Below are 14,005 nucleotides of genomic sequence, written 5' to 3'. Positions count from 1 at the left end.
AGCTTCCATTTTGACCAATTTAAGCCACCAAAATGACTTTAAACACACTTATTTTAGTTGAAAAAGTCATAATTCACATCCAACAGTCATTTAGAGTCAAAAGATTAAATGTTAAAATTTCATCCATATTGACCATTTTGGGAATGTTCGACAGTCCGGAGTCATCGTTTTTCATCAGAAAATAGATTTTTTTGACTGTACCACATATGATTCAAAATGTCAATTGGATTGTGCCTCATGTTGAATAACCACTTTTAAAAAACTCACAGAGACCAAAATTGCCATTTTTACAGAGCTTTGCTTACTCAAAAGCTTCCATTTTGACCAATTTAAGCCACCAAAATGACTTTAAACACACTTATTTTAGTTGAAAAAGTCATAATTCACATCCAACAGTCATTTAGAGTCAAAAGATTAAATGTTAAAATTTCATCCATATTGGCCTTTTTGGGAACGTTCCACAGGTCCGGAGTCATCGTTTTTCGGCTGAAAATAGATTTTTGGGACTGTACCAAAAATGACTCAAAATGTCAATTGTACTGTGCCTCATGTTGAATACCCACTTTTGAAACCCTCACAGTGACCAAAATTGCCATTTTTACAGAGCTTTGCTTACTCAAAAGCTTCCATTTTGACCAATTTAAGCCACCAAAATGACTTTAAACACACTTATTTTAGTTGAAAAAGTCATAATTCACATCCAACAGTCATTTAGAGTCAAAAGATTAAATGTTAAAATTTCATCCATATTGACCATTTTAGGAACGTTCGACAGGTCCGGAGTCATCGTTTTTCTTCAGAAAATTAATTTTTTGGACTGCACCAAATATGATTCAAAATGTCAATTGGATTGTGCCTCATGTTGAATAACCACTTTTGAAACCCTCACCGTGACCAAAATTGCCATTTTTACAGAGTTTTGCTTACTTAAAAGCTTCAATTTTGAACAATTTCAGGCACCAAAATGACTTTAAACTCACTTATTTTAGTTGAAAAAGTCATAATTCACATCCAACAGTCATTTAGAGTCTATAGATTAAATGTTAAAATGTCATCCATATTGACCATTTTGGGAACGTTCAACAGGGCTGGAGTCATCGTTTTTCATCAGTAAATTGATTTTTTGGACTGTACCAAATATGATTCAAAATGTCAATTGGATCGTGCCTCATGTTCAATAACCACTTTTGAAACCCTCACAGTGACCAAAATTGCCATTTTTACAGAGTTTTGCTTACTCAAAAGCTACAATTTTGAACAATTTCAGGCACCAAAATGACTTTAAACTCACTGATTTTAGTTGAAAAAGTCATACTTCACATCCAACAGTCATTTAGAGTCAAAACATTAAATGTTAAAATTTCATCTATATTGACCATTTTGGGAACGTTCCACAGGTCCGGAGTCATCGTTTTTCGGCTGAAAATTGATTTTTTGGACTGTACCAAAAATGATTCAAAATGTCAATTGGATCGTGCCTCATGTTGAATATCCACTTTTGAAACCCTCACAGTGACCAAAATTGCCATTTTTACAGAGTTTTGCTTACTCAAAAGCTTCAATTTTGAACAATTTCAGGCACCGAAATGACTTTAAACTCACTGATTTTAGTTGAAAAAGTCATAATTCAGATCCAACAGTCATTTAGAGTCAAAAGATTAAATGTTAAAATTTCATCCATATTGACCATTTTGGGAATGTTCGACAGTCCGGAGTCATCGTTTTTCATCAGAAAATTGATTTTTTGGACTGCACCAAATATGATTCAAAATGTCAATTGGATCGTGACTCATGATGAATAACCACTTTTGAAACCCTCACAGTGACCAAAGTTGCCATTTCTACAGTTTTTCTTACTCAAAAGCTTTCTTTTTTACCAATTTCAGGAACCGAAATGACTTTAAACACACTTATTTTAGTCGAAAAAGTCTTAATTCACATCCAACAGTCATTTAGAGTCAAAAGATGAAATGTTAAAATTTCATCCATATTGAACATTTTGGGGATGTTCGACAGGTCCGGTGTCATCGTTTTTCATCTGAAAATTGAATTTTTGGACTGTACCAAAAATGATTCAAAATGTCAATTGGATCGTGCCTCATGTTGAATAACCACTTTTGAAACCCTCACTGTGACCAAAATTGCCATTTTTACAGAGATTTGCTTATTCAAAAGCTTCTATTTTGACCGATTACAGGCACCGAAATGACTTTAAACACTCTTATTTTAGTTGAAAAAGTCTTAATTTACATGCAACAGTCATTTAGAGTCAAAAGATTAAATGTTAAAATTTCATCCATATTGACCATTTTGGGAACATTCGCCCGGTCCGGAGTCATCGTTTTTCATCAAAAAATTGGATTTTTGGAGTGTACCAAAAATGATTCAAAATGTCAATTGGATCGTGCCTCATGTTGAATAACGACTTTTGAAACCCTCTCAGTGACCAAAATTGCCATTTTTACAGAGTTTTGCTTACTCAAAAGCTACAATTTTGAACAATTTCTGGCACCGAAATGAATTTAAACTCACTGATTTTAGTTGAAAAAGTCATAATTCACATCCAACAGTCATTTAGAGTCAAAAGATTAAATGTTAAAATTTCATCCATATTGACCATTTTGGGAACGTTCGACAGGTCCGGAGTCATCGTTTTTCATCAGAAAATAGATTTTTTGGACTGTACCACATGTGATTCACAATGTCAATTGGATCGTGCCTCATGCAGAATAACCACATTTGAAACCCTCACAGTGACCAAAATTGCCATTTTACAGAGTTTTTCTTACTCAAAAGCTTTCTTTTTTTACCAATTTCAGGAACCGAAATGACTTTAAACACACTCATTTTAGTTGAAAAAGGTCTTAATTCACATCCAACAGTCATTTAGAGTCAAAAGATTAAATGTTAAAATTTCATCCATATTGACCATTTTGGGAACGTTCGACAGGTCCGGAGTCATCGTTTTTCATCTGAAAATTGAATTTTTGGACTGTACCAAAAATTATTCAAAATGTCAATTGGATCGTGCCTCATGTTGAATAACCACTTTTGAAACCCTCACAGTGACCAAAATTGCCATTTTTACAGAGATTTGCTTATTCAAAAGCTTCAATTTTGACCAATTACAGGCACCGAAATGACTTTAAACCCTCTTATTTTAGTTGAAAAAGTCTTAATTTACATCCAACAGTCATTTAGAGTCAAAAGATTAAATGTTAAAATTTCATCCATATTGCCCATTTTGGGAACATTCGCCAGGTCCGGAGTCATCGTTTTTCATCAGAAAATTTGATTTTTGGAGTGTACCAAAAATGATTCAAAATGTCAATTGGATCGTGCCTCATGTTGAATAACGACTTTTGAAACCCTCTCAGTGACCAAAATTGCCATTTTTACAGAGTTTTGCTTACTCAAAAGCTACAATTTTGAACAATTTCAGGCACCGAAATGAATTTAAATTCACTGATTTTAGTTGAAAAAGTCATAATTCACATCCAACAGTCATTTAGAGTCAAAAGATTAAATGTTAAAATTTCATCCATATTGACCATTTTGGGAACGTTCGACAGGTCCGGAGTCATCGTTTTTCATCAGAAAATAGATTTTTTGGACTGTACCACATATTATTCACAATGTCAATTGGATCGTGCCTCATGTTGAATACACATTTTTGAAACCCTCACAGTGACCAAAATTGCCATTGTTACAGAGTTTTGCTTACTTAAAAGCTTCAATTTTGAACAATTTCAGGCACCAAAATGACTTTAAACTCACTTATTTTAGTTGAAAAAGTCATACTTCACATCCAACAGTCATTTAGAGTCAAAAGATTAAATGTTAAAATTTCCTCCATATTGACCATTTTGGTAACGTTCGACAGGTCCGGAGTCATCGTTTTTCATCAGAAAATTTATTTTTTTGACTGTACCAAAAATGATTCAAAATGTCAATTGGATCGTGCCTCATGTTGAATAACCACTTTTGAAACCCTCACTGTGACCAAAATTGCCATTTTTACAGAGATTTGCTTATTCAAAAGCTTGTATTTTGACCAATTACAGGCACCGAAATGACTTTAAACACTCTTATTTTAGTTGAAAAAGTCTTAATTTACATGCAACAGTCATTTAGAGTCAAAAGATTAAATGTTAAAATTTCATCCATATTGACCATTTTGGGAACGTTCGACAGGTCCGGAGTCATCGTTTTTCATCATAAAATAGATTTTTTGGACTGTACCACATATGATTCACAATGTCAATTGGATCGTGCCTCATGCAGAATAACCACATTTGAAACCCTCACAGTGACCAAAATTGCCATTTTACAGAGTTTTTCTTACTCAAAAGCTTCAATTTTGACCAATTTCAGAAACCGAAATGACTTTAAACACACTTATTTTAGTTGAAACAGTATTAATTCACATCCAACAGTCATTTAGAGTCAAAATATTAAATGTTAAAATTTCATCTATATTGACCATTTTGGGAACGTTCCACAGGTCCGGAGTCATCGTTTTTCGGCTGAAAATTGATTTTTTGGACTGTACCAAAAATGATTCAAAATGTCAATTGGATCGTGCCTCATGTTGAATATCCACTTTTGAAACCCTCACCGTCACCAAAATTGCCATTTTTACAGAGTTTTGCTTACTCAAAAGCTTCCATTTTGAACAATTTCAGGCACCAAAATGACTTTAAACTCACTGATTGTAGTTGAAAAAGTCATACTTCACATCCAACAGTCATTTAGAGTCAAAAGATTAAATGTTAAAATTTCCTCCATATTGACCATTTTGGGAATGTTCGACAGTCCGGAGTCATCGTTTTTCATCAGAAAATTGATTTTTTGGACTGCACCAAATATGATTCAAAATGTCAATTGGATCGTGACTCATGATGAATAACCACTATTGAAACCCTCACAGTGACCAAAGTTGCCATTTCTACAGTTTTTCTTACTCAAAAGCTTTCTTTTTTACCAATTTCAGGAACCGAAATGACTTTAAACACACTTATTTTAGTTGAAAAAGTCTTAATTCACATCCAACAGTCATTTAGAGTCAAAAGATTAAATGTTAAAATTTCATCCATATTGAACATTTTGGGGACGTTCGACAGGTCCGGAGTCATCGTTTTTCATCTGAAAATTGAATTTTTGGACTGTACCAAAAATGATTCAAAATGTCAATTGGATCGTGCCTCATGTTGAATAACGACTTTTGAAACCCTCACTGTGACCAAAATTGCCATTTTTACAGAGATTTGCTTATTCAAAAGCTTCTATTTTAACGAATTACAGGCACCGAAATGACTTTAAACACTCTTATTTTAGTTGAAAAAGTCTTAATTCACATCCAACAGTCATTTAGAGTCAAAAGATTAAATGTTAAAATTTCATCCATATTGACCATTTTGGGAACATTCGCCAGGTCCGGAGTCATCGTTTTTCATCAAAAAATTGGATTTTTGGAGTGTACCAAAAATGATTCAAAATGTCAATTGGGTCGTGCCTCATGTTGAATAACGACTTTTGAAACCCTCTCAGTGACCAAAATTGCCATTTTTACAGAGTTTTGCTTACTCAAAAGCTACAATTTTGAACAATTTCTGGCACCGAAATGAATTTAAACTCACTGATTTTAGTTGAAAAAGTCATAATTCACATCCAACAGTCATTAGAGTCAAAAGATTAAATGTTAAAATTTCAACCATATTGACCATTTTGGGAAAGTTCGACAGGTCCGGAGTCATCGTTTTTCATCAGAAAATAGATTTTTTGGACTTTACCACATATGATTCACAATGTCAATTGGATCGTGCCTCATGCAGAATAACCACATTTGAAACCCTCACAGTGACCAAAATTGCCATTTTACAGAGTTTTTCTTACTCAAAAGCTTCAATTTTGACCAATTTCAGAAACCGAAATGACTTTAAACACACTTATTTTAGTTGAAACAGTATTAATTCACATCCAACAGTCATTTAGAGTCAAAATATTAAATGTTAAAATTTCATCTATATTGACCATTTTGGGAACGTTCCACAGGTCCGGAGTCATCGTTTTTCGGCTGAAAATCGATTTTTTGGACTGTACCAAAAATGATTCAAAATGTCAATTGGATCGTGCCTCATGTTGAATATCCACTTTTGAAACCCTCACCGTGACCAAAATTGCCATTTTTACAGAGTTTTGCTTACTCAAAAGCTTCCATTTTGACCAATTTAAGCCACCGAAATGACTTTAAACACACTTATTTTAGTTGAAAAAGTCATAATTCACATCCAACAGTCATTTAGAGTCAAAAGATTAAATGTTAAAATTTCATCCATATTGGCCATTTTGGGAACGTTCGACAGGTCCGGAGTCATCGTTTTTCATCCGAAAATTGATTTTTTTGACTGCACCAAATATGATTCAAAATGTCAATTGGATCGTGACTCATGATGAATAACCACTATTGAAACCCTCACAGTGACCAAAGTTGCCATTTCTACAGTTTTTCTTACTCAAAAGCTTTCTTTTTTTACCAATTTCAGGAACCGAAATGACTTTAAACACACTTATTTTAGTTGAAAAAGTCTTAATTCACATCCAACAGTCATTTAGAGTCAAAAGATTAAATGTTAAAATTTCATCCATATTGAACATTTTGGGGACGTTCGACAGGTCCGGAGTCATCGTTTTTCATCTGAAAATTGAATTTTTGGACTGTACCAAAAATGATTCAAAATGTCAATTGGATCGTGCCTCATGTTGAATAACGACTTTTGAAACCCTCACTGTGACCAAAATTGCCATTTTTACAGAGATTTGCTTATTCAAAAGCTTCTATTTTAACGAATTACAGGCACCGAAATGACTTTAAACACTCTTATTTTAGTTGAAAAAGTCTTAATTTACATGCAACAGTCATTTAGAGTCAAAAGATTAAATGTTAAAATTTCATCCATATTGACCATTTTGGGAACATTCGCCAGGTCCGGAGTCATCGTTTTTCATCAAAAAATTGGATTTTTGGAGTGTACCAAAAATGATTCAAAATGTCAATTGGATCGTGCCTCATGTTGAATAACGACTTTTGAAACCCTCTCAGTGACCAAAATTGCCATTTTTACAGAGTTTTGCTTACTCAAAAGCTACAATTTTGAACAATTTCTGGCACCGAAATGAATTTAAACTCACTGATTTTAGTTGAAAAAGTCATAATTCACATCCAACAGTCATTAGAGTCAAAAGATTAAATGTTAAAATTTCAACCATATTGACCATTTTGGGAAAGTTCGACAGGTCCGGAGTCATCGTTTTTCATCAGAAAATAGATTTTTTGGACTTTACCACATATGATTCACAATGTCAATTGGATCGTGCCTCATGCAGAATAACCACATTTGAAACCCTCACAGTGACCAAAATTGCCATTTTACAGAGTTTTTCTTACTCAAAAGCTTCAATTTTGACCAATTTCAGAAACCGAAATGACTTTAAACACACTTATTTTAGTTGAAACAGTATTAATTCACATCCAACAGTCATTTAGAGTCAAAATATTAAATGTTAAAATTTCATCTATATTGACCATTTTGGGAACGTTCCACAGGTCCGGAGTCATCGTTTTTCGGCTGAAAATTGATTTTTTGGACTGTACCAAAAATGATTCAAAATGTCAATTGGATCGTGCCTCATGTTGAATATCCACTTTTGAAACCCTCACCGTGACCAAAATTGCCATTTTTACAGAGTTTTGCTTACTCAAAAGCTTCCATTTTGACCAATTTAAGCCACCGAAATGACTTTAAACACACTTATTTTAGTTGAAAAAGTCATAATTCACATCCAACAGTCATTTAGAGTCAAAAGATTAAATGTTAAAATTTCATCCATATTGGCCATTTTGGGAACGTTCGACAGGTCCGGAGTCATCGTTTTTCATCAGAAAATTGATTTTTTTGACTGTACCAAATATGATTCAAAATGTCAATTGGATTGTGACTCATGTTGAATAACCACTTTTGAAACCATCACAGTGACCAAAATTGCCATTTCTACAGAGTTTTTCTTACTCAAAAGCTTTCTTTTTTACCAATTTCAGGAACCGAAATGACTTTAAACACACTCATTTTAGTTGAAAAAGGTCTTAATTCACATCCAACAGTCATTTAGAGTCAAAAGATTAAATGTTAAAATTTCATCCATATTGACCATTTTGGGAACGTTCGACAGGTCCGGAGTCATCGTTTTTCATCTGAAAATTGAATTTTTGGACTGTACCAAAAATGATTCGAAATGTCAATTGGATCGTGCCTCATGTTGAATAACCACTTTTGAAACCCTCACAGTGACCAAAATTGCCATTTTTACAGAGATTTGCTTATTCAAAAGCTTCAATTTTGACCAATTACAGGCACCGAAAGGACTTTAAACCCTCTTATTTTAGTTGAAAAAGTCTTAATTTACATCCAACAGTCATTTAGAGTCAAAAGATTAAATGTTAACATTTCATCCATATTGCCCATTTTGGGAACATTCGCCAGGTCCGGAGTCATCGTTTTTCATCAGAAAATTGGATTTTTGGAGTGTACCAAAAATGATTCAAAATGTCAATTGGATCGTGCCTCATGTTGAATAACGACTTTTGAAACCCTCACAGTGACCAAAATTGCCATTTTACAGAGTTTTTCTTACTCAAAAGCTTCAATTTTGACCAATTTCAGGAACCGAAATGACTTTAAACACACTTATTTTAGTTGAAACAGTCTTAATTCACATCCAACAGTCATTTAGAGTCAAAAGATTAAATGTTAAAATTTCATCCATATTGACCATTTTGGGAACGTTCCACAGGTCCGGAGTCATCATTTTTCGGCTGAAAATTGATTTTTTGGACTGTACCAAAAATTATTCAAAATGTCAATTGGATCGTGCCTCATGTTGAATACACATTTTTGAAACCCTCACAGTGACAAAAATTGCCATTTTTACAGAGTTTTGCTTACTCAAAAGCTACAATTTTGAACAATTTCAGGCACCGAAATGACTTTAAACTCACTTATTTTAGTTGAAAAGGTCATAATTCACATCCAACAGTAATTTAGAGTCTATAGATTAAATGTTAAAATTTCATCCATATTGAACATTTTGGGGATGTTCGACAGGTCCGGAGTCATCGTTTTTCATCAGAAAATTGATTTTTTTGACTGTACCAAAAATGATTCAAAATGTCAATTGGATCGTGCCTCATGTTGAATAACCACTTTTGAAAAACTCACAGAGACCAAAATTGACATTTTTACAGAGCTTTGCTTACTCAAAAGCTTCCATTTTGACCAATTGAAGCCACCGAAATGACTTTAAACACACTTATTTTAGTTGAAAAAGTCATAATTCACATCCAACAGTCATTTAGAGTCAAAAGATTAAATGTTAAAATTTCATCCATATTGACCATTTTGGGAACGTTCGACAGGTCCGGAGTCATCGTTTTTCGTCAGAAAATAAATTTTTTGGACTGCACCAAATATGATTCAAAATGTCAATTGGACCGTGCCTCATGTTGAATAACCACTTTTGAAACCCTCACAGTGACCAAAATTGCCATTTTTACAGAGCTTTGCTTACTCAAAAGCTTCAATTTTGAACAATTTCAGGCACCAAAATGACTTTAAACTCACTTATTTTAGTTGAAAAGGTCATAATTCACATCCAACAGTCATTTAGAGTCTATAGATTAAATGTTAAAATTTCATCCATATTGAACATTTTATGGACGTTCGACAGGTCCGGAGTCATCGCTTTTCATCAGAAAATTGATTTTTTTGACTGTACCAAATATGATTCAAAATGTCAATTGGATTGTGCCTCATGTTGAATAACCACTTTTAAAAAACTCTCAGTGACCAAAATTGCCATTTTTACAGAGCTTTGCTTACTCAAAAGCTTCCATTTTGACCAATTTAAGCCACCGAAATGACTTAAAACTCACTGATTTTAGTTGAAAAAGTCATAATTCACATCCGACAGTCATTTAGAGTCAAAAGATAAAATGTTAACATTTCATCCATATTGACCATTTTGGGAACGTTCGACAGGTCCGGAGTCATCGTTTTTCCTCAGAAAATTGATTTTTTTGACTGTACCAAATATGATTCAAAATGTCAATTGGAATGTGCCTCATGTTGAATAACCACTTTTGAAAAACTCACAGAGATCAAAATTGCCATTTTTACAGAGCTTTGCTTACTCAAAAGCTTCCATTTTGACCAATTTAAGCCACCAAAATGACTTTAAACACACTTATTTTAGTTGAAAAAGTCATAATTCACATCCAACAGTCATTTAGAGTCAAAAGATTAAATGTTAAAATTTCATCCATATTGACCATTTTGGGAACGTTCAACATGTCCTGAGTCATCGTTTTTCATCAGAAAATTGATTTTTTGGACTGTACCAAATATGATTCAAAATGTCAATTGGATTGTGCCTCATGTTGAATAACCACTTTTGAAACCCTCACCGTGACCAAAATTGCCATTTTTACAGAGTTTTGCTTACTTAAAAGCTTCAATTTTGAACAATTTCAGGCACCAAAATGACTTTAAACTCACTTATTTTAGTTGAAAAAGTCATAATTCAAATCCAACAGTCATTTAGAGTCTATAGATTAAATGTTAAAATTTCATCCATATTGAACATTTTGGGAACGTTCGACAGGTCCGGAGTCATCGTTTTTCATCTGAAAATTGATTTTTTGGACTGTACCAAAAATGATTCAAAATGTCAATTGGATCGTGCCTCATGTTGAATAACCACTTTTGAAACCCTCACAGTGACCACAATTGCCATTTTTACAGAGTTTTGCTTATTCAAAAGCTTCAATTTTGAACAATTTCAGGCACCGAAATGACTTTAAACTCACTGATTTTAGTTGAAAAAGTCATAATTCACATCCAACAGTCATTTAGAGTTAAAAATATTAAATGTTAAAATTTCATCCATATTGACCATTTTGGGAACGCTCGACAGGTCCGGAGTCATCGTTTTTCATCAGAAAATTGATTTTTTGGACTGTACCACATATGATCCAAAATGTCAATTGGATCGTGCCTCATGTTGAATAACCACTTTTGAAAAACTCACAGAGACCAAAATTGCCATTTTTACAGAGCTTTGCTTACTCAAAAGCTTCCATTTTGACCAATTTAAGCCACCAAAATGACTTTAAACACACTTATTTTAGTTTAAAAAGTCTTAATTCACATCCAACAGTCATTTAGAGTCAAAAGATTAAATGTTAAAATTTCATCCATATTGACCATTTTGGGAACGTTCGACAGGTCCGGAGTCATCATTTTTCATCAGAAAATTGATTTTTTGGACTGCACCAAATATGATTCAAAATGTCAATTGGATTGTGCCTCGTGTTGAATAACCACTTTTGAAACCCTCACCGTGACCAAAATTGCCATTTTTACAGAGTTTTGCTTACTTAAAAGCTTCAATTTTGAACTATTTCAGGCACCAAAATGACTTTAAACTCACTTATTTTAGTTGAAAAAATCATAATTCACATCCAACAGTCATTTAGAGTCTATAGATTAAATGTTAAAATGTCATCCATATTTACCATTTTGGGAACGTTCAACAGGTCTGGAGTCATCGTTTTTCATCAGAAAATTAATTTTTTGGACTGCACCAAATATGATTCAAAATGTCAATTGGACCGTGCCTCATGTTGAATAACCACTTTTGAAACCCTCACTGTGACCAAAATTGCCATTTTTACAGAGCTTTGCTTACTCAAAAGCTTCAATTTTGAACAATTTCAGGCACCAAAATGACTTTAAACTCACTTATTTTAGTTGAAAAGGTCATAATTCACATCCAACAGTAATTTAGAGTCTATAGATTAAATGTTAAAATTTCATCCATATTGAACATTTTGGGGATGTTCGACAGGTCCGGAGTCATCGTTTTTCATCAGAAAATTGATTTTTTTTGACTGTACCAAATATGATTCAAAATGTCAATTGGACCGTGCCTCATGTTGAATAACCACTTTTGAAAAACTCACAGAGACCAAAATTGCCATTTTTACAGAGCTTTGCTTACTCAAAAGCTTCCATTTTGACCAATTGAAGCCACCGAAATGACTTTAAACACACTTATTTTAGTTGAAAAAGTCATAATTCACATCCAACAGTCATTTAGAGTCAAAAGATTAAATGTTAAAATTTCATCCATATTGACCATTTTGGTAACGTTCGACACGTCCGGAGTCATCGCTTTTCATCAGAAAATTGATTTTTTTGACTGTACCAAATATGATTCAAAATGTCAACTGGATTGTGCCTCATGTTGAATAACCACTTTTGAAAAACTCACAGTGACCAAAATTGCCATTTTTACAGAGCTTTGCTTACTCAAAAGCTTCCATTTTGACCAATTTAAGCCACCAAAATGACTTAAAACTCACTGATTTTAGTTGAAAAAGTCATAATTCACATCCGACAGTCATTTAGAGTCAAAAGATAAAATGTTAACATTTCATCCATATTGACCATTTTGGGAACGTTCGACAGGTCCGGAGTCATCGTTTTTCCTCAGAAAATTGATTTTTTTGACTGTACCAAATATGATTCAAAATGTCAATTGGATTGTGCCTCATGTTGAATAACCACTTTTGAAAAACTCACAGAGACCAAAATTGCCATTTTTACAGAGCTTTGCTTACTCAAAAGCTTCCATTTTGACCAATTTAAGCCACCAAAATGACTTTAAACACACTTATTTTAGTTGAAAAAGTCTTAATTCACATCCAACAGTCATTTAGAGTCAAAAGATTAAATGTTAAAATTTCATCCATATTGACCATTTTGGGAACGTTCCACAGGTCCGGAGTCATCGTTTTTCGGCTGAAAATAGATTTTTTGGACTGTAGCAAAAATGATTCAAAATGTCAATAGGACCGTGCCTCATGTTGAATAACCACTTTTGAAACCCTCACAGTGACCAAAATTGCCATTTTTACAGAGTTTTGCTTACTCAAAAGCTTCAATTTTGAACAATTTCACGCACCAAAATGACTTTAAACTCACTGATTTTAGTTGAAAAAGTCATAATTCACATCCAATAGTCATTTAGAGTCAAAAGATTAAATGTTAAAATGTCATCCATATTGACCATTTTGGGAACGTTCAACAGGTCCGGAGTCATCGTTTTTCATCAGAAAATTTATTTTTTGGACTGTACCACATATGATTCAAAATGTCAATTGGATCGTGCCTCATGTTAAATAACCACTTTTGAAACCCTCACAGTGACCAAAATTGCCATTTCTACAGAGTTTTGCTTACTCAAAAGCTTCAATTTTGAACAATTTCAGGCATCGAAATGACTTTAAACTCACTGATTTTAGTTGAAAAAGTCATAATTCACATCCGACAGTCATTTAGAGTCAAAAGATTAAATGTTAAAATTTCATCCATATTGAACATTTTGGGGATGTTCGACAGGTCCGGAGTCATCGTTTTTCATCAGAAAATTGATTTTTTTTTACTGTACCAAAAATGATTCAAAATGTCAATTGGATCGTGCCTCATGTTGAATAACCACTTTTGAAAAACTCACAGAGACCAAAATTGCCATTTTTACAGAGCTTTGCTTACTCAAAAGCTTCCATTTTGACCAATTGAAGCCACCGAAAGGACTTTAAACACACTTATTTTAGTTGAAAAAGTCATAATTCACATCCAACAGTCATTTAGAGTCAAAAGAATAAATGTTAAAATTTCATCCATATTGACCATTTTGGTAACGTTCGACAGGTCCGGAGTCATCGCTTTTCATCAGAAAATTTATTTTTTTGACTGTACCAAATATGATTCAAAATGTCAATTGGATTGTGCCTCATGTTGAATAACCACTTTTGAAAAACTCACAGTGACCAAAATTGCCATTTTTACAGAGCTTTGCTTACTCAAAAGCTTCCATTTTGACCAAT

The sequence above is a fragment of the Lissotriton helveticus genome, chromosome 11 (genome assembly GCF_964261635.1).
Source record: "Lissotriton helveticus chromosome 11, aLisHel1.1, whole genome shotgun sequence".
In the NCBI taxonomy this organism is placed as follows: Eukaryota; Metazoa; Chordata; class Amphibia; order Caudata; family Salamandridae; genus Lissotriton; species Lissotriton helveticus.
This window is presented reverse-complemented; position numbering follows the sequence as displayed.